This window comes from Sturnus vulgaris, chromosome 7 (assembly GCF_052056855.1).
Source record: "Sturnus vulgaris isolate bStuVul1 chromosome 7, bStuVul1.hap1, whole genome shotgun sequence".
In the NCBI taxonomy this organism is placed as follows: Eukaryota; Metazoa; Chordata; class Aves; order Passeriformes; family Sturnidae; genus Sturnus; species Sturnus vulgaris.
This window is the reverse complement of record NC_142249.1, coordinates 12,670,925-12,691,511: the sequence shown is the minus strand read 5'-3', so window position 1 is coordinate 12,691,511 and position 20,587 is coordinate 12,670,925. Positions and strand designations below refer to the sequence as shown.

At 40.8% G+C, this 20,587-nt stretch overlaps 2 long non-coding RNA genes across 4 annotated transcripts in view; one reads left to right on the top strand and one right to left on the bottom strand.

Moving 5' to 3' along the window:
- The window catches only part of LOC148223165 (uncharacterized), a 60,401-nt gene extending 51,860 nt beyond the window's left edge, over positions 1-8,541 (top strand). For all 3 annotated transcript variants that reach the window (XR_015804787.1, XR_015804788.1, XR_015804786.1), the window contains exons 7-8: positions 4,459-4,538; positions 7,894-8,541. This is a non-coding gene — a long non-coding RNA (uncharacterized LOC148223165). The remainder of the gene's footprint in view (positions 1-4,458; positions 4,539-7,893) is intronic.
- On the bottom strand, positions 7,884-17,959 carry LOC148223164 (uncharacterized). The gene is made up of 4 exons (XR_015804789.1): positions 17,842-17,959; positions 15,305-15,695; positions 14,653-14,724; positions 7,884-8,050 (listed from the first exon to the last, which is right to left on the bottom strand). It is a non-coding gene; the product is annotated as an uncharacterized LOC148223164 (long non-coding RNA).
- Positions 17,960-20,587: the final 2,628 nt, after the last annotated feature.

Below are 20,587 nucleotides of genomic sequence, written 5' to 3'. Positions count from 1 at the left end.
AGAACAAAGTTAGCTATCTCTTGGGTTTTAAGCCATTGGTGAGAGGAAGAACGTTCAGCAAAATACGTGTACCCCTGGCCAATCAGAAGTGAGAAAATGGTATCTGAAAATATGAGAGAGCAAGTCTAAAGAACAGTCTGCAAGGTGGGTGGAGAAAAGTTCTTTAATTAGGGCAGACACACTGGCTTTTGTTAAAATATGGTCAGGTCCCATTTAGTCCTCAAATGCTGTGTGGCCCTGTGCAATGTGTGGCACCTTACAAGGAGATCAGTCAGAAACACAGAAGCTACCAGTTTGGGAAATCATAAATATTACAAAAAAGCATTGCCAAGGAGAATTTATTTTTCATATGTTCTCACAACTGATAGAGTTATGTGCTCCAAGCCTGCTTTCACAGTTCAGCACCATGACGTTCAAGAATAGCAGAGGAAAAGCAGCACACTTCACACAAGATGCACCTTCACATTCCCCTAACTACCCTCACAGTAAAGCTTACACACGTTAAAATGGCACCTCGTAAGTTGAAACCACATCAGCCAAGAATTCATTCTTCTGTTTTCTTAGAGAAGTGATGGATTCAAAAGAACTAGTTCAGCTAGGATACTAATTGGGTGTTTTGGAATCTTTGAAGTGATAATCTAAAACCATCAGAAAACAACGACTTCCTCTAAAAAAAATAGGATCACGATACTAATGCTTTGGGAAATTTAAAGGGGCAAAAAAATAGCTGGATTCTGTAGATGAGAATTTTTGCATGCATTATCCAGAGACCCTTCTATCTTAGGAAAATCTCTTTACAAAACCAAAATGAAGTTAGGATTTTTCCACAGCAGTTTAGAAGTGCTTGGAGCTACTACTTCTGTTAGCACACAAAAGCTGAAAAAATAAAAGCAGGTAAAGTAAATATTTTGTGGATCAGATAGCATTGCATAGATGCCCTTGATGTTGCTTTCCAAACTCAGTTTTCTGCACATGGTTCTGAATGTTGCAAAACATAGAATCCCAGAACTGCCTGTGTTGGAAGGGGCCTTAAAGGACATTTAATTCCAACTCTCCAGCCCTGGGCAGGGATGCCACCCTCTAGGGCAGGTTACTCAGGGCCCCATCCAACCTGGCCTTGAACAAATCTCTTTGTGTATTAACAGCTTCCTCCCTCTTCAACACGTGGGGAAAGCAAGGCACAAATCTCAGTTTTATGGATCTTAGGTGTCAAAATATTGAAGTCAAGATCTCGAAAATCCCACTGAGACAGATGTCAGTTCCTGATTTCCCCAAGGTGAAGACACACTGCGCTTAAGGCATTTATTGAGACTTTTTGCCTCAGGGTAGGATTTTGTAGGAGCCCTTTAAGATGAAGGCAACTGCATAAAGGTGAATTTCCTCCCAGATTTAGAACTAGCTTGATGAAGGGAACTATTGATTACTGATGAAATGCTAATACCATGCTAAATGCAATTTATTCAAGAGGTAGCTGTATGCTGTTAATGAACAGAAACATTACTATGCCTGAAATTTACAGGATGACGTAAAAAGTAAAGCATATGCTCAAGGTGGTTTTGCCAAGTATTTGAAGACATCTTTTAGTCTAAATAGTGGATGAAAATTCAGGGCTGCCATTTTTTAACACTGAAAATTTAGGGCTGCCATTTTTTAACACTGCATTGTTCCAAATTCTTTATCTGGTTGGAACACAGGGAAGAAGAAGACTCAAAACAGGCATTTCAGTGATCAGCCTGGTGTGGGGCCATGCACAGAGCCTGGGGCAGGGCTTGGCTGAGCTCCCTGGGTTTGCACCAGAGCCCTGGGATGGGACTGGGAGCCCAAATCCTGGGATGCGAGCCCTGCAAGGGGATTAAGTCAGCCTTGAGAGGGAGAGAAGAGCAGCTGACTTGCTGACAATGTGGTCTTTAGGGGAAATTTGTAGGTTTTGTGAGAAGCACAAAACAGTCAAAGAGAGCTCAGAAAGGTCGAGGAACTTGAGGCAGCAAAGTCAACCCTTCTCTGTGGTACTAAAACTTTACATGGAAATTTTTGCAGATGACTTTTACCTCTCTGAAAATAGAAGCTGATAATGAAACTGTGGACTTGAATTTAATGATCCCAGTGTGAAAGGGCACCTATAAAATCATTTCTTCTTTTGTTGGCTGCTTCTAACCAACAGTTTAGAAAAACATAAACACTTAACAGCAACAAAAGGCGTCTTTTTTTTTTTCCCTGACCTGAGTGCAGTAATCGCTACATTTATTTTATGATTCTCTTTTTGGAAAAAAATAAAATAAAATCGATGATGAGCAGAGCAGAGGGCATTTTGAGCCAAACAAGATAAGTGACAGATGGTCACTGAATGACCACACAAAGTCATAACATCACAGATCCTGGAAAGGACTCTGGTCCAGGCAATGAGTAACATGGCATAGTTTCCTAACTTAAATAGGTACTTTTGAAGCATAACTCTAAAACCACCCTGAAGTATTTTTAAAACTCCTCAATATTGTGCCTGTGGGGGGAAGCTATTTTTTGTGTGTTGGCGGTGCTTTCAGGAGTGAATTTTGGCAAGCTCAGCTGAGTTCCCTCACTGCACAGTATATTGTAAAGTTCATTATGATTATATCAAATACTATCCATTTTGTGCAGAATTAAATTTGATCTAATTTGGAAATGAATTCAAACTCTTAATACCCATGTGCACCCTGGAATCAGATCTTTCTTGGTAATTAGTCCACGATTCCTTGATGGTTAATTTTAAACATTTTCTACAAAACTCTTATTGCATTTTACATTACTGCTCTTTGTATGAAAAATATTTAACAGAGCAACAAATGGGCCCTCTAGTCTGCCTTTTTTGTTAGAGGCCAAGAAACCACAACAACGGACCACAAAGATTCCCCAAGCTCACTCAGTGCTTTGCTCCTGAAGAAGCAGAATACCTTTCCAATCTCCAGGGCTGAAGCTCTGGAGAGTTTTGAGTGTTAAAAGTTTCTAATCTTTTATTCTGCTTCACTTATCTGGCGATACATATTCATGAGGAAGGTCATTATAGCAGCACCCAGAAGTGTGGCTCCAGTTTAGAGCAGCAGCACTCAGCAGCCAAACTCACAGAAGCTCAGCAGTCAGGAGAAAGAAATATTCTGAAACCTAATGAAACAAAAAGTTTTCACCTACATTATTGGGCTACCAGGGAGAAAAGAGCTTTCGAAATTATTTGTGTCTGTCTTCCTAGACGTTTTTAAAAGGCGTTTTGCCTTGAGAGTGCTCTGGCAGGTGCTGCATACCTGTGTGTGTTTTGCAACTGCCAGAGGAGTGCTGCACAGGGCAAGTGGGGACAGTGGGACAAAGGTCGTGGATTCAAAGAGCCTGGTCACCAAATTTCAGAGAAGAGTGGGCTGAAAAACAGTGCAAGGATCAGGTTTGTTCTTCTACAGCTGTGGTCTGTGACCTCTCCAAATGTTGGTGACAAACTTGATGATACCAAAAAGCTTTTGGTTTAAGGAAAACTAGCAGCTAAATGAGCTTTGATTAACAATTAGATACAGAGCTGAGATTTTAGAGGAAGCTCCTGGAGACTCCCTCAGGCGACCTGAGCTTGAAGGAACTCTGCATGTGCTGGGGCTACCCCAATCCTGTCCACTGGCCTCAAATGCAAGCACATACAAATGCAATATTCCAGCATTCCTCCTGTAAAAGGCATTTCTCTAATGCCCAAAAAACCCAGCTACCTTTCAGTTCCCTGCCTCACATCACTCTATTTGTACCCTCAGTGCCGTATAAAATCATTTTTCTAGTGATTTATAGTTGCAGGATAGTAAAAATGCATGCAGATTACTTAAAGACTGATATATGCTAAATAAGATGTTTCTAGCATTCATACAGGTATACTTTTTAATATTTCAATTCAGAATTTAATTCAAATTACTTTATCATTACTTATATCAACATCAACACATTTCAATGTATATAACTGTAGGTGAGTTTGGACGAGTGGGTGGCAGCATTTGTATAAGCAGTGTATTTCAATGCCACAAACTGAATATTAGTTTCTTATCAACTGTTTTGCCAAAGCATTAGTTTGACTCATTAGGTTTGAGTGCCCATGACAGAATGGGAGTTAAAGAACAGGGTGAGACAAAGGAGGGCATTCCTATCCCCCAGCACCGAGGAGGAAGGACATTTCCTCCCATTCTCACTTATTTGTGCCTCAACAGGAGGAACAGGAGGAACTGCAATACATTTTCCTGAAGGTGGCTACAGAAGGAAGTGAAAAGGGAAAAAAGAAAAGGCAGCGAGGCCCTTGTGTGCAGTCTGGGGTGACTAGGGTGTGAGTAGAGATCTCATTCCCACTGCCTCTCTAGGACCTGGCAGCTCCTGGAGGAACCCTGCCCCATGTTGGTAGCTGTCTCTCATTTTGGAATGGAGGATCAAGTCTGGGTCTTGAGTGCTTTTTCCTCTCTTTATTGCCAGCTTTTATCTTCTCTGCTTTGTGGGACTGGCTGCCTGCACTGCAGTCAGGGACCCCCACCTTTTATTTCAGTGATTTCAAGGTAAGATTTTATTGTATCCTATCACCACTGTGGTTCTGGAGACAGTTTCTGTACCTTTCCTCATTTACTTGTGTTATTGATCTGAAAGATTGTTTTTTCTCCTCTGAACATCACCTTTTCTGCTCTTGACTGTGCCAAGTGACTGTGTCTGACGTCTGCCCTTGGCCTCCAAACCCATCCCAGGCACTGACCAGCTCACTGCAAGGCTACCTGAACTGCATCTGGAGCATCCCTACCAGCCTTGTGACAACTTGATTTTAGGTGTTTTTGAGGGAAGAAGTGATTTTTTCCATAGCTCAGATAGCTTTTATCAGAATATTCTAAATATTAAACAATGATGCCATTCAACGAGTTCAAGCTGCCACCCTCTAGAGACTATTCAAAATTCAGTAACCTTGGCAACAAAATAAAAAGCAATTCTGATTTAGTTGTTTAAAATGGGGAAAATACATCCTTACATATGTGAACATATTGTTAACAGATTGGTTTAGGTTGTTCTTGTTTTCCTAATTGCACGGCTTCCTTAAACATTCCAGTATTAGAGAATACCACATTTTATTCATATAAAATTTGTCCTACATTACAGAACATCACCTGATCAGGAAAAAACCAAACACATCTCTCTGAAACAGAGTCAGAAAATGGTGCAGGAGCCTACAGACATTCTTGTCAACTGACTATAAACAGAAAATAACAGTATGCACTCAGGTGATTTTTCAAGGCAAACTGAGTAGTCACTCATTATTATTTTCATATCTTATCTTTTGAAGAGTCTCTAAACTTACTCTACCCCCTGCAGAGGTGTGCATTTCAGGGTAGGAGTCAAAACAGGAACGTTCCCCTCAAAGCTGAAGCTCCAGAAGATGAGCTGTGTGCTGAGACAAGTGGGAGAGTCTGGACAGTGCTGCTAAACTTGGAAATATCTGGGACCAGGAAAAGTTGGGTGGCTCTGTGCCCCAGCAGCCAGCACCACCAAGGTCCCTGGTGCTGCACACCTCCACAGGGCTTCACTATCGAATTTTTTTCTTTTTGCTGTTGCAAATTATACCAAAGTATTACCCTCATTCACTTACAAGGCTTGAGGCAGTAAGCTCAGGCCACCTAACAGCAAACTGCTAAAAGTGCTGTATATTTTCTTTTTTTTAAGTTTGTGAAATAATTTGTTTCCCCAAGCTAGTGATAATATGGATTTGGAGCACAGCTTTCCCAGATTTATTTAATAAAGGGTTACCATTTTTCTCCTAGCAGAAACAATCAGAGAAAAGAAAGCTATTCTCCTCCACACAATGGAAAGCAGGATTATAGAATAAACGCAAGGGAGATAAGAAAGGTGAATCAATTTAAATGACCTTTACTCAAGCTCCATTGAAACAAATGAATAAGAGGATTTATCTACCAGAAAATAAAGCGGAAATAAGAAAATAATGGCTAAACAGCAAACTAAAGGAAAAATTCTAATTATATTGAAAGAGATTTGCTGGGCTTTCTTAGTTTAAAATTAAAAACAGCTTAGAGTATGTTAAAACATGTATAGATTAAAGCTGAGCAAACATAATAAACCCACTTGGACAGCTAAGCTAGGAGTAGGATAGAATGCAGTGCTTGCAGCTGAGAAAGGGCTTTGCCTATTTGCACCATTAACTTTCTAAAATTTAGTCCTCCTACCTTATGGATCAACTGTTTTAGAGATTAATTGGCTCGCTAATACCATAAAATCCTATTTTTTATTTCTCACATAGGCCAGGAGCCTAAATAGTCCATTGCAAAGCTAGGCAAAAAAAAAGCATATAAATGGAATTTTAGTGATGCCACAAGCAATAGATGTGGGGCTCAAGGTCCAGAGTGCTGGCTAAGCCCTAACCTGGTGCACAGGGTCCTCAGCCTGACATTGTCGTGGCTGTGCCAAGCAGAGGCACCCCTGGGACAAGTGCCAAGTGTGCAAATCCTTGCTCTCCAGAGCTGGTGGGTGCCAGCCAGTACCAACATCCCAGCAACTCCTGGAGCCTCCAGCCAGCTCAACACTGCTGCTGAGCACCCTGAACAGCATCTGCCTTCCAGTGCTGGCCAGAACCTTGTGTGGGTTGTTTTTTCCCCATATCTTTTTTCAGATTTGTAAAAGAACCACCTTAAATAAGCAAACTGCATCTACAGTTCTTCCGGTGCTTTTTTTTGTTTGCTTAGCTTAAACTTTAAATCTTTGCCTCCTTTTGATATGACAATCAACCAACTAAGACCATTAATTACATGGTGATAAATTTCTTTCAGTGCACAGATACCAGAGTAATAGGTTTAAGCAAAGTCATGGAATTTGGCAGCTTTCCTTTCCTAGCAAGATTATGTCAGTGCTCCTAAATCCATCGATCCAGTGAGACAGTAATTAGTTAATTTAATGAGAATCAAAGGATTTTAGCCTGCAGAATTTACAGTACTAACAAGACAGGTTATTTTTGGAAGCTATTTCCGATAAAAACACTTCAATCAGCCAGTAAGGATATTGTCTCTTGATTAAAAAACAGAGCATCGTTTATCGCTATTACCACAGGGTTAGGCTAATACTGGAAAATATTCTGTGCTTACACTGGTTTTGGCTACTGTTAGAGAGTGCCTGTTTTGTTTTAAGAACATTATTATGGATCACCCTTGTGAACATCTTCTTAGGATGCAGGCACGTGCATGGATGGTTCTGCTGCTTCTCGTTAATGATTTTCCCCCCAGAGAGGAGATTTCTGCTGGTGCCTGATGGCTGTGGCTGCCAGGGGCAATGCAGTGGGCAGGAGGAACAAGGCTCAACTGCAAAAGGCAGATTTGCTTTGCAGCAAGAGATGCCCAAGAAATATTGGTTTCAGCTGAGGGGCTCCACACCAGCCGAAGGTGCAGGAAACCTGTGTTGAGCTTGCACGATCCTGGGGACTGCCTTTGCCACATCTCTAAAGCACCATCAATTGTTCTGAGGAGACATCCCGAGCCTGGCATTTAATTTAACTCTGCAGAGACACAGCCCTTCTGCTGTTAGCACAAACAAGCAAAGAAACCAAGACCATTTTGCAAAAGAACACACCAAACAAAACCAACCAGGAGCCGACAAAAGGAAAAATGCAGCCCACGGGCCTCTGCTCATTCACCTGTGCTATACAGGCACAGGTGTCAAAGCTTCTGAGACAGACAGACAGCTGGACATCCCCCACATCTCCCCACTGCCTCACTCCCCTCCCAGATGTTTTGCTGTGCTTTGCATTATGCCCTGGTAAGAATATATATTCTGTGGAGATGTATCTCCTGCAACTGCAAGAAGTCAAGCATAAAGTAGTCTCCAAAAAATGTGAGTTATTGGTAATGCATACCTTTTCTTTTGTAGACCATGCCTGCAGCACATGAGCTGTGAACAAAGGTGGGAATATTGCTCATCTCTGGAACTGGCTCTAATTCTGGCTTTCACCACAAACTTCATGGCTCCTTTCGTGGGTGATTTTGCTTATTCTCCAGCACATGGATTGCCAACACCTCAGATGGCTCTAAGGAACAAAGGTTAAGATGAGAAATATTCTGTGGCAAAATTTTCCTTACAACATAAATATTTAGAAGGGCACGGGATCCTGAGGTGTTTATTTAAAAGCATCTTCAATTTACAGTCAGCTCCAGAATCACTGCATAATATCCCCATCGTGGAATTAGTCAGTTTACACAAAAATATAGCATCTTTTTCTCTTGTATTTCTCTTTGCTTACACAAAATAGACATTTGAGTATAAAAATAATGTGATTAAATTGGGGAATTAGTTGGCTGAGTACTTAAACAATTCCCTTACTAGAAAAATAAGAATTATTTAACTAAAGGAGTCAATGTCTTCTCTGAGGATGCTTTAAAAGATTATTTAAATCTTATAAATATTTAAAGACCTGCATAGAAGCTAATGGATTTTTAAAGAAAAACAAAACAACAATGTGTTTATGAGCAACAGCATCTTATCTTCTACTAAGCCAATTAAATAAAAGAGTAAATCCTGTGTTGTGACTGTATTTTGAAAATTACCTTGGTTGAACTCGATTGTATCTCTGTTGAGATGCAGTCAGGATTTTGCTGAAAATAGCACAGATGTTTTCCAGCTTACACAGGTAAAGCTCCTGCTGTAGGAACATCACCTGGCCTTTAAGAACCAATGTGAGGATGCAGGCTTCCCATCCTTCCCTTTCTTTGCTGTAAATAGCAGGCCCTGGCCAGTGTCTCATTCCCATGCTCATTTTACATGCCTGACAACCAGACCTTCATGGTTTAAAAGAGTAGCCATAATATTTCTGAGGGGGTTGAAAAAGAAGCTAAATCTGATTAACTTTGTAAATAAAACTGCTCAGTGAAATCACTTGTTTCTCCCTGATGGTGCCTGTGATGAATATATGAAAGTGACTATGTTGAATATATAGAAGTTTGTTTTACACAGATCCTTGGGCATTTGAAGGTGAGCACATACCCAAGCCTGTGGAGTGGTGGTTGGTTAGATGGGACCTCACACGGTGTATCTTGGTCACTTGTGAGGAAAGCTCCCCAGTTTCTACAAAATCACAGCTCTGACAGAAGGAAAATAAATCCAAACATCTCCAGCTTCTATCATTCAAAACCACCTATTTCATTACTTCTCTCTGTTCATTTTCCACTTGGTAATTAAGCTTGATCATGAAGACAAAAACATCATTTGCACATATTGTTAAGACAAAATACTGGTCTGATTTAATTTACTCCACCACAAAGCTGGTGTAAACCATGTCTAAGTGAGAGGAGAACAAAGGCCTTGCTACCATTACCCTTGGATCTGTAGAAAGTTTAAAGTGATGTGAATAATGGGGGGGTATTTGATTTTTTTTTTCAGTGCTCTGCTTTATTCTCACTGAACACATTGACAAATGTTTAGACGAAACCTCAGCTGAAGGAGATTCTGCAGAAATACTGGCACCTTAGCAACACTGTTACTATGCACAAGGAGTACATAAAACCTTATTCCCCTAAAAGACCATGTTTGAGGAGGGAATAAAAAGTTATATTATTTTAAAATAAAGATAAGGTGCTTGCAAATGTTTCATGTGCCTCAAAGTATACTGTAAGCACAATCTGAATAGAGGCAGGATTCATAATACAATCTCGGGATGACGACTGTGGCACGGAAACAGATAAATAGTGGAACCAGAGATACAGATCTTTTCTGTGCAAGGCACAGAAACCACTATGAACTGAATTCCCACCACTATGAATGGGGAGAAACAGAGCATTTGATTTTGAGTCCAGAGAAGCAGAAGTAGAGAGGACAATAGCATCCACCAAGGGGAGCTGCTATAATAAGGGAGGGCACAGGGATGGGGAAGGCTTTTGGCAGCCGAGTTATCACCCAGGAGAGGCATGGCCTGCACACAGAGGTGCTCCACGAAAGGCAGTCCTGCAAGAAAGCAGAGTGAACAGGAGAGGAAAATGAATCTTTTCACTGGCCACAGGAAGGTTGTGCTCAGAACAATGTGCCTCCAGGAATAAATCCTCTTTCCCCTCTCTCAGCAGCTTGCTCAGGAAGCAGAGCCCACAGAGCATTAACGATTGCAGAGAGTTAATGAATATGTGCTGTAGTGATGCAGCTTATGAAGCATCCAGCAATTTTTTTAAACTATGATTTATCCTCCAAACTCTTGCTAAGGAAGAATCCTATCACTACACATCTGTAAACAAAGTATTTGAATGTGTTGCTTTTAGTGATGGCATATTTTCTCGTTATGGACCAAAGCTTTTGTGAGTTGGTGTACAGTGCATGTGAGAAGAGCTTCACTAAGATGCATGGGGTTGTATCCTTATACATTTGGTCACCAGAAACAGGGTTTTTTTTTCTCTTCCAACAGCACAAATGCACACATAAAAGCAGCCTGAGCTATTAACAACTTAACTAAGGGTCCTCCATGCTGATATCCTGGGAAGAAAGACCCAAGCTCTGCTGCCCTCCATCACTGTGAAACTGGCAGGGCTCTGGCACTGGCCAGCTGTGGTGCAAAGTGAGTCATTTGGATATTCAGAAATGGCTATTTTGCACCCATATTTCCCATGGAAGCAGAGGTCTGAGTCCCAAATAGCTGTACTGCAGAACCCCAGCACTGCTGCCATCACCACCTGACAGGGACATGTGCCCAACAGGCAGCACCAGCTCCTGCCACATCCTGGCAGAAGGAATATGAACAAGCCTTAGGAAAAAGGTGTGATTTTTTTTTTCATCTCTAAAAACCACTTTTTCCAGCAGCAGGCTTTGTAGCTTGTTTTACTTTTCCAGCTGAGCAGACTCAGTGCAGATGCAGCCTAAAGTAGTGATTTTCATTTTGTACACCCACATTCACAAGTCTCTCTCATTGTTCGTGCTTTCAACAGAGGTTACCAATTATACTGCCTGTTGTACATGGCAACTGTTTACAAAAAGAAATTACATTGTTTATATATTTTTCCAACAGTTAACAAATTATCTTAAATGTCAAGTTGCTTGATACAGAAATAAGGGAGCCTACTGTATGCTTTAAAGCCCTACAATTGTTGGTAAATTGCACTCAGCACAGAATTCTAGACATAATACGGAAGGAAAATACTTTCCCAAGGGATTCATCTGACATCATAAACTATAAAAATGCAGGCTTAACCATTTATAAATGTCAACAGAACAAAGCCACTCCATTTTTTTGAGCACAATTAGTCACGTGCAGTTAACTGTTTAACTCTTGTGCTGTACTGCTATTGATCTCTGATTGCTTTCATAAAATTAATTTGATAGCTGTTCATTTATCATTAATTGTGCTGTGAGCTTCAGAAGGGATTGAGAGCATGAAGGAGGGTGGCTTACAGACTTGACCCAGCAGTTTTGGGCATAATGAATAAAAGTGAGCCACATCATGCTTGTCCTCACCACTGTCTTCTGTGTCACTCTGGCAGCAGTTTTTATCAGCTAGGGCCATTAGGCACGGGACAAAAATCATTGTTTTCTGTTTCCATGCAGAGGTGTTGCCAGTCAGGGGCTGTGGCTGGCTAGCAGGTGCAGTTCAGGGCAGCAATGAGCCAGCAGCAGCTCCTCTGCTCAGCCTCTGCTGCCTGGTAGGAGCACCAGCACAGCAAGTCCATCTCTCTCAGCTCCACAAGGCAGGCTGGTGAATGCCAACAGCTTCAGACACCACTCACCACCCCAGGAAGTTGGTGATGGCACACTTGTTTCACTGACCAGTGCCTTTTCTCCTCAAGGCTGATTGCCCTGTTGGGAAGATGTTGTGACCCATCTGGAAACTTGCAATACTACAGGGCTGTATGTATGGTTGCCACTTCACCCTCCTAATAGTCTTCCATAAAAAAATCCAACTCTGGTGGGCAAAAGTGCTTCATTTCAGTGCCTTTATTTCCCTCCTGGAGTCCCCTTTGCTCACATACTATAGATGAGAAGAGATGGTCTCTTGTTTGCATGCCTGTCACTTTGCTTTCTGACACTGTGCTGCTGTATTTCAGCAGAGGGAGAGCATGGCCTCTTCCATTAAGTAACAACTTGCTGGTACTTGGTACTTCTGATATAAATCCTTGTTTTTTCCAGAGTTACAATGACAAATCATAAATATTTGCTCTGGCCTTAATAATGAATATAATTCTAATATTTCAGAAGAGCCTCAGTGCTCTTGCCTATATTTACTCTATTTCAATGGGGTAGCAAACAGGATAGATGATTCACCCAAAATTACCCTGGCAAACCATAACCCATCCCTGTATCACACTTTAGTGGTGTCTTTCTGTGCCTTTCCAGCAGCAGATCATCAGACACTGCAGAAGGAGCTTTACTATTAATTATGATGGTAATGTAGTATGATTTGCACTTGCTTCATACATATTGAATATTTCAGATGGATAATAAGGGGAACAGTGTAAATACCCGAAGAAAAGGCATAATAGGTTATAATACCTAGACAGGGATTCCAGAAGGAGAAAGAAAAATATAGGTGTTGAGAAATATTTTGGGGAAATCTGAACCAAACAGTCTTAACAAAACTGACTGCAGAAAAAGGAATTAGAAAAGCCCCCAAGAACCATGTCATTTCCAAGTATTTCCTTTCAACTAACTTGTGATTTAGAAGATGAGCATCTTATGCAGACTGGCATTAGAAATGAGATTAAATTGGAAGGAGGGAAAGGAGAAAGGAGGGAAAATGTTCAAAATGAGGGAAAGGTGAAAGATGCATGCATTAAAAGCAGTAAATTGTCACTCAAGACACAGTGACAGGACTGTGACAGGTAAATAGAAGGATTTTTTTTCCCAACAACAGAACCATTTCAAGAATGTTTCACTGTCTCTTCATATTTACATTAATATGTATTTGATCATTACAGACTATGAAAAATGACAGTAACAATGTTTTTCAGCTACAAGGACAATCAGTGTTTATGAAGGAAGGCTGGGCTATGACCTCCCAAATCCAACAAATAGCTGATGACAATTGAATGGTCCCAGTCAAGCCCCTGCACTCCACGTGTGCCTTTTCTACAAAGTGAAGATTGTACTTGTTATAGCATTCTTTCTCTGAGCGTTTTATATGGGACACCAGCTCATATATCAGATCACATTTCATTATCTTTTATGGTAATGCTTGGGCCATATATCATATTCTCTAATAAATCTTAGCTTTGCCAGCCCAGCAGAGTATCATAATGTTACCTTTCAAAACACTGCTTTTAGCAGTGGATGCACAGGGCTGCATCTTTCACTTGGGTTTCTTTGCAGTTAATCAAAATGAAATATGACATCTACTGTAAATGATATTCCCATTTAGTGCTTAATGATACAACTGCTTCCTCTCATCCACAAATTCTGATGGTTTGCTAAACAGATATTTTGTTTAGTGACAACCTGTATGCCAAACTGAGGGTTTGTTATCTTCAGCCTATCAGCAATGGAAGCTGATGCAGTTATCAGCTGGGAGTATGAGCTAAAATAGCTCAGGTATTACAACAAAAAATTGCACTTGCAAATACTGGATTTAACACCATGCTGACTTCCAGAAAAAGAGATTAGCTGTAAAATTTTAGTTGCCATCAAGCACTGCAATTGTTTTCCAGTCTAAGGGTGTAAAATAATGGTGCTCTGCCAATAACTTGACCAAGAAGCATTGGCATGGAAAATGTGAGAGAGAACAGAGTAACACCTTCCCATTAGCTTCTGGTGTACTTGAATAGTCATGTGGACACATTCACAACTTCATGGGATTTGGGGGCAGCAGAGCATAGAAAAACCTGTTGCTTCAGCCCCAGTCTGTGCCCTGTTCCACAGCCCCTGGGATGGTACCACTCTGCTGTCCAATGGGCAGCAGGGCTCAGAATTCAATATTTAGGCAATCAAGGATTGATCAATCAAGGCTTTTTGGCAGGCAGAACATGCAACTTAGAGTAGACCTACAGCAGGTAGGTGTAATTTTTTTACAGGTGTAATTTTTGCAAGTTAATAAACTGCATTTAGCCCTTTTCAGCTTAATTTCTGTCTAAATTAACTTTACATTTTTTATTTTTGTTTTCCTCTAAGACTCCAGAATTTTTCAAAGAAACTTTCTGAACTTTGATAGAATCAGTGGATATCTTAGTGATGTAAATTAGCACTTACCTCCACTGAGACAATAACCTGAAGGTTATTGGTTTTGTTGTCAGGCATACTCAGTTAAAAAATCCCACATTTATTTTGTGATTGGTATCCTGACTATATATCCATAAAAAAGAAAAAACCTCCATTTTCATCACTATCTTTTGGCTAGGCTGGTGTGTGGGAAGTGGGCATGACCTTCTTTCTCCATTCCACTGACTCTGGAGGTCATCCCAGGGGGTAGCTGGCTCTCTGGCCATCACTCACACCCCTCTGTGACAATGCATTAACTGTTACAGGCTGACCACGATCCCAAGCATACCAGGGACATGGCCTTGTCAAAATAAAGTTCACTTCTGGGTGACACTCCAAATATTAAGATATCTGAGGTGCTACTGGAGGAAGGCAGAAAGTTTATTTAATGTGAGCCTTTCACCTGAATTTCCAACCATTGCCATGCTGACATCAACTTAAAGGAAGCAGACAAATCATTTTTTATCTTACCTGTCACTCAGTACATTTCCACCTCAGAAAGCTGATAACTCAAGTCATGTCCTTAGAACCATGTTTTGGCTCCTGTTCCAAAGAAGAAAGAACCAATCCATTACTTTGAAAGACAGGTATTTAAAGAGAAATTAATGTTTTTTTCGACATTATATCTTCTAAGTGAAAAATTACAGCCACTTGAGAAGACCATATCTATGGTCCCTGCCCAAAGTCCCTAGCTCTGCTAAATTCTCTTTCTGCCAGGGTGATCTCTTCCTTCCTGACAGCCCAGGAAGGCAGGGAATGAGGCAGTTGTGATGAGTGCAGCCATTTCTACACATCCCATCCTAGACTGGGGACTGAAAGCTGGATCCTCTCTCCTGTCCCACCCAGCCCACCAAAATGATGCTCATTTCCTTGTGCTGTCCCTGCACCTTTGTCTCCACAGGGACCCTGGTGCTTTAGCTGCCACTTGAACTCCATCCCTCAGCCCTCTGCCACCACTCCAGCCCCATTGCTCTGTGCCAGGGCACAGGGATGATGCTTGGACCTAAATCACCATATTAACCTTGCCTTCATTTTCCACTTGCTGTTCTCCAAACTGATTTTACTTCTCTCCCTCCAGTTCAGCTGTCAAATGAAGAAAAAAAGAAATAAAAACGTCCATTACCTCAGATGTCCCACGTAACTCTAGTTCTTTGCTCCATTCTCAGACCTATCCTGGAATTGCATGAAAACCTCTGTAGTTATTAGTGGAAATTCACTTCACAGGGACAAAAATCTCCAACTCAGCAGCAGAAGTTACATTAAAAAGAGTTTGTCTGTGTAAAGCTCTTGATGAAAGGAAAATGTGACAGCCAAATTGCCTTCTCTCATCTGTGTTCCTCCTTGGCCTGGCACAGACTTGATGAGGTGAATGGAAGGGCTCCCATTGATGTCAGTGGGCTGGGGATCCAGTTCTTGATGTCTGTGCTTTGAGGGGCAAGAGAGCAAAGAGCTCCTTTGTACTGCTTCTATTAGGTGATTTTAATTGTGGCAGTGGAGTGAAACAGCACCTGGACCTAAAGGAGAGAAAAGAGAATATTAAAAAGGGGCTGAGAAGTGCTGCAAGACAGGAGGAACTGCCTGTCAGTGAAAATAATGAGGAGACTAGGAGGTGTGTTTGGTGTGTTTTTTAGACCATGTTTAAAGAGCTGCTATCTCTCCTCTGTGTAAGCTTGGTGTTGATTTTGGTTAATGTGTCCAGTGGATGCACATGGCCTTCCTCACTGAGATGGAGACATCTGCTCCTGGCCAGCAGATTCTGCTGGACACAGACACCCCTTTTCTCCTCTGAAAGACCTCTCCTGCCTGCTCTGTGTTCAGAGGCTCCCTAGGGATGCAGGGCAATTTTCCCCTTTCAGTCTCCTGCAGGAATTGCCCCCCATACATTATCTGCAGGACCAGCCTGAACATGCTGCATGCCCCTGAGGATACAGGGAGCACATGCCTAGAGGATGAGCAAGGGCTTCATGCCACAGGGACCTGCAACTGCTGCAATTTTCCCTCAGGACAGGGGATCCAGTCTGTCCTGCTGCTTGATCCTTAAAGTAACCTCTCTATTTTCCTGCTTGCAAACCAGTTCAATTTTCTGAAGATTAAATTCTCTCTACATTAATGACGAAGGAAATCAGCTTTCTTGCAAGGCGTTTCTTTAACATTTCCCTTGGCTACAAACAAATGTAAGCTTTGAGAAGCTGTCTTTTAGCAGGAATGCCTGAGACTTGGAAATGCTCTACTCTTACTGGTATTACAGGTCACTGCCCTTCTCAGCACTTAGCAGAGCTGAAACACTAAATAGCTTGTTATTTCTGTTTAGAAATATGTCTGTGCTTGCACCCGCTAGTAACCCTAGTGTAGCAAGGAGAGATTAAACATTCAAGCAATTTAGCTTAGTTCCAGTTCATTTTCAATTAACAGGAGAAAATCCTCTCAGACATAATAGGCTATTTCTGGTTGGAGGTTAGTTTGTCTGAAAGTTAAGTATTTGGGCTTGCAAGTTAAACTCACTAATGTTGTTACAAATGTAGTTTATTAAATAAAAAGCGTTCAGAAAAAAGCACAGATAACTAAAACACCAATTTCAAAGGTGTTTCCCCTATTCAGGAGGTTTTAAATTAGTAAATGCTCTTAAATAAAATCTATACCAACCGTTTCAGAGAATAAATTATAGAATTAGATACGAGGTTTTATTTCCAAACCTCTAACCTTTCTATATGTTCATTTGCTTTACTTAGAATGTAAAACCTGCTGTGGACCAATACAGCTTTTCTGATACCATCACAAGCTGGGAAGAGTTATCCAAATTCCCTTTTTCCCTAACATATTAGGCAGGATGAGGTCTTCTGAAGACATCTTCCTGACTTTATGAGCAAGACCAACATGAATCCAAGGAAATAAGGAGGTTGGCTGGCCAACACTTTCTACTGAGGTTTAATATTTTGTCATCCAAAAAAGTCAAAAATTAGTCTCTTCACAATGTTGATATTAATTTGTTAGGGAAGGCAAAGATTCCTCTTCATGTGACAAATGAAGTCCAGCAGTTTCCACAGGTAGACTATCAGAAAGAGTAAGGGTGGAGAGGAGAGCAGGTACACATCAGGATTTCTGAGTAAAATCTCATATAAATACTTGAACTGGAAAACACACATGTCTCTGTTTAGCTGGGTTTTCTATTAAGAAATCCTTTCCAAAAGAACTGAGACTGGAACTTCCTACTTCACCCATTCCCAAGCTGCTAACTTTTGTGCTTTTATGTGTTTCTTGTGTTTGTCCCTGTCTTTGAAAATTTATAAATCCATCCTTTAAATTTTTTCCCCATGGAATCATAAGGTCTTCTGTAAAAGACAAAGGCCATTGATGGGTGCATATCAGTGAGCTGCATTTAGAAAGGTGCAATGAAAGAAAGATGATAAGAAAAAAGCATGAAAAAGGCAGAAAGTCCCAGAGCATTTATAAGCTGTCTGATGCACTTTTGATTTACACATCTGGCAAGAACTCTGGTAAGAAGCAATGACAGAGTTACAGAGGTATGAGGAATCAGCAGTGCAGAGGATATTTTGCATCCGTGAGAAATGCAGGGAAAAATCCCACATTCTCATTCAAGTTATTTTGAGAGAAAGGAATAAAAAGGAATAGTTTCACAAAACAAGAAAGCATCATAGTCACCTTTCCTCCAGCAGATCTCACTGACCAAGCATTTCCTCTTGGCTGGTGGCAGAAGGAATAATTCTGTATCCAGCTCCTCACAGACACAATATGCTCCAGTTCCAGGGCGACCTGTGCTTAGGAAATCAATTGACATGAGAACCATAAACATTTAAGATCATTGGGGAGCTAATGATCCTCTTACAGCCCAAAGACACCACAATTAGAGCAATCTTTACACAAGACTGAGGACTGCAGCTCCTGCCCTGAACACACACCTGGGAAACCTCGGGTGGGGCTGAGTGCTCCTGACCAGCCAGGGTGACACAGGAGAGAAATGTAGCACAGCCACTCTTCTGGGGTGAAAGCCAGGCCTGCTTGGTGCCATATTTATGATAAATGGACACGTCTTGTTGTCTGGAAGGCATTTTAGTCCTCTTTTTTGTTCTTTATTTCTGACTCACCTGTACATTATGTTGGCATCTTTGTACTTTGTCATCCCTCATTGCAAAATGGAAAGACGAGGAGGCAGGAAAATAATCACTCTGGGACACGGCTGGCTGCATCTAGGCACAAACCCTTGTTGTGGGGACAGGTTTTTCCTACAGCAAGCTGCTTCTTTGGGGTGGGGTTTCCTATAAAAGCTGCCTTGGTACCCTGAGACCCAGCCTCTCCCATCACCTCGCCATGCCTGGCCATTTCTCAGATTCTAATCAGGAAATGCTGATAAGGTTCAGATGTGGAGTTGGTGGCCATAAGTCCCAGTCATGCTCTGCCTTCCAGAAAGCTTCAGAAACCCAAACATACTGAGATTTAAAGGGTTTCTAGTGACAGAAGTTGGATTTTTCTTTCCTTTAGCAAATCTATTTAGTCTTTCTCAGTTGTTCTGGATAGATAAATACCAGTTAGAATCAGACACTTTTAGATTCACACCTGAGTCAGAAATGTTGCTCTAGTTTTCTAATTTTATCCACTTGTCCTGCACAGCTTGTTTATCTTCTGTATTCTTCCAGCCCACTTCTGTTTGCTTCGTGATTTGTCTCTTAGCACACTGCTATTCCACCTTCCTAAAAATATAAACTCTTAATTTTCCCATGGAGGGCTCTGCCACCCACTACTGCAATTTATAAAGAGCTGTCACCACGTTCAAGTGCCAATCTTCCTCCGTGAGCAAGTGCTGCTCAATGGTGCTCTACATCCTTCTGAAACATCAGATTCTGCACTAAGTGTGACAGACCCAGGCTAGGATAAGAACATTTTGGAGTCCAAACTGGATGGATCAGGTTGGAATCTCTTTCTGGCAGAGTCTATATGTCCCATGGACTGATTTTTCTATCTGTCTGCTGTCCCATAATCCACATTCACCCTTTATACAAGAATTGATCTGTGTTTTGCATCTGCGGAAACAAAGTGCCATAAATAATTGACCACCTCCCTGCTTGCGAGTTGGCCTCTTTCTAGAAATTTGTGCAAACAAAAGACATTTATCAGGTGCTTGATATATGTGTTCCTCCTTATTCTACCTGTTCAGAGCCTGCCTCCTCCCTCCCAAGCAAAACCAAAAAAACCAACGACATACTTAGTCCAAGAGGAAATTTCTATTATTTACTTCAAAGAACATCAAATATGAATTTGGAGCCAGAATACTAAGGTGACCCATTCTTGATGAAAATATTTCACTTGAGTAATTGTTTTACAGAGTTATATTAACAGAATTACCCAAAGCTTACTCTCCCTCCCCCTCCTTCAATGCCCGGATACAGAATCACAATTTATGCTTTTTTGGAGATCACCTAGTCTTCAAAACACAGAATTAAACAGGTAGTTAATAAACTATCTCAAAGCTGAAACCACATCTTTTACTTCTTTTAATTACTGACTGAATAAAGAAAAAAATCTAGAAAGTGTTTTCTGCAAAATAGGCAATGCATTTCAGAACATTTCTCACTCTTTAAATGTACAGATTGTAGAAACTCTGGTTAAAATTAAGGTGTCATACCACTTTTGTCTGTATTTCTAATATAAGTTGAGGTTTGCATAGTAAGTTATTTTAAGCAGTGAGCAGACTTAAGTCAAAAGTGATGCAGTTTGTCTTTCCTAGTCAAAAAACCTCACAGAAAATCCAATGACAATCACCACTGCAAAATCCCAGTACTATGCTTATGAAAGGAAAGCAAATGACTTCTCAGAAAGGAAGATGGGCATCTCAGCAGAACCATTTTAATCTGAAAAGCAGCAAATGCTGTGACTGAATGATTTGACTCCAAAGCAAAATTTATGCAGTGAGGACTTCTGGGAACAGCTGGATAATGCTCAGTCCAGAGCCCAGGAAAAAACTGAGGCAGTTTATTCCCTCAGAGATTCTTTTGAAAAAAACACAAACCACCCTAAATCTGAGATAGAAATCTTAATTTTTCATTTGTAAAAGAATTTTCTACAATTTTCTGATTGGTTTTCTCACTTTAATCTTCCTACAGAATTCCCATCCTTTGACCTCTATTAGATTTTACACATGGATTTTTTTTATTTTAACTTAAAAACAGTGAAATTCATTATGAGTTTTAGGAGAAGACTTGATGTTTCCTTTTACAAAGGAAAAAATTTGAGATGGAAAATGTTTTTCTGACTCAACCAAAGCTCTTTTTTATGTGAAGAATTTGAGCCTGATGTTACTCTCATGCTGGAAAAAATGTGAAGTCTTTGAAGTCACTCCATCAAAGTCAAAACCTACACAGTAATAAAGAAAAAAATGAGCTGTTTATGTCTT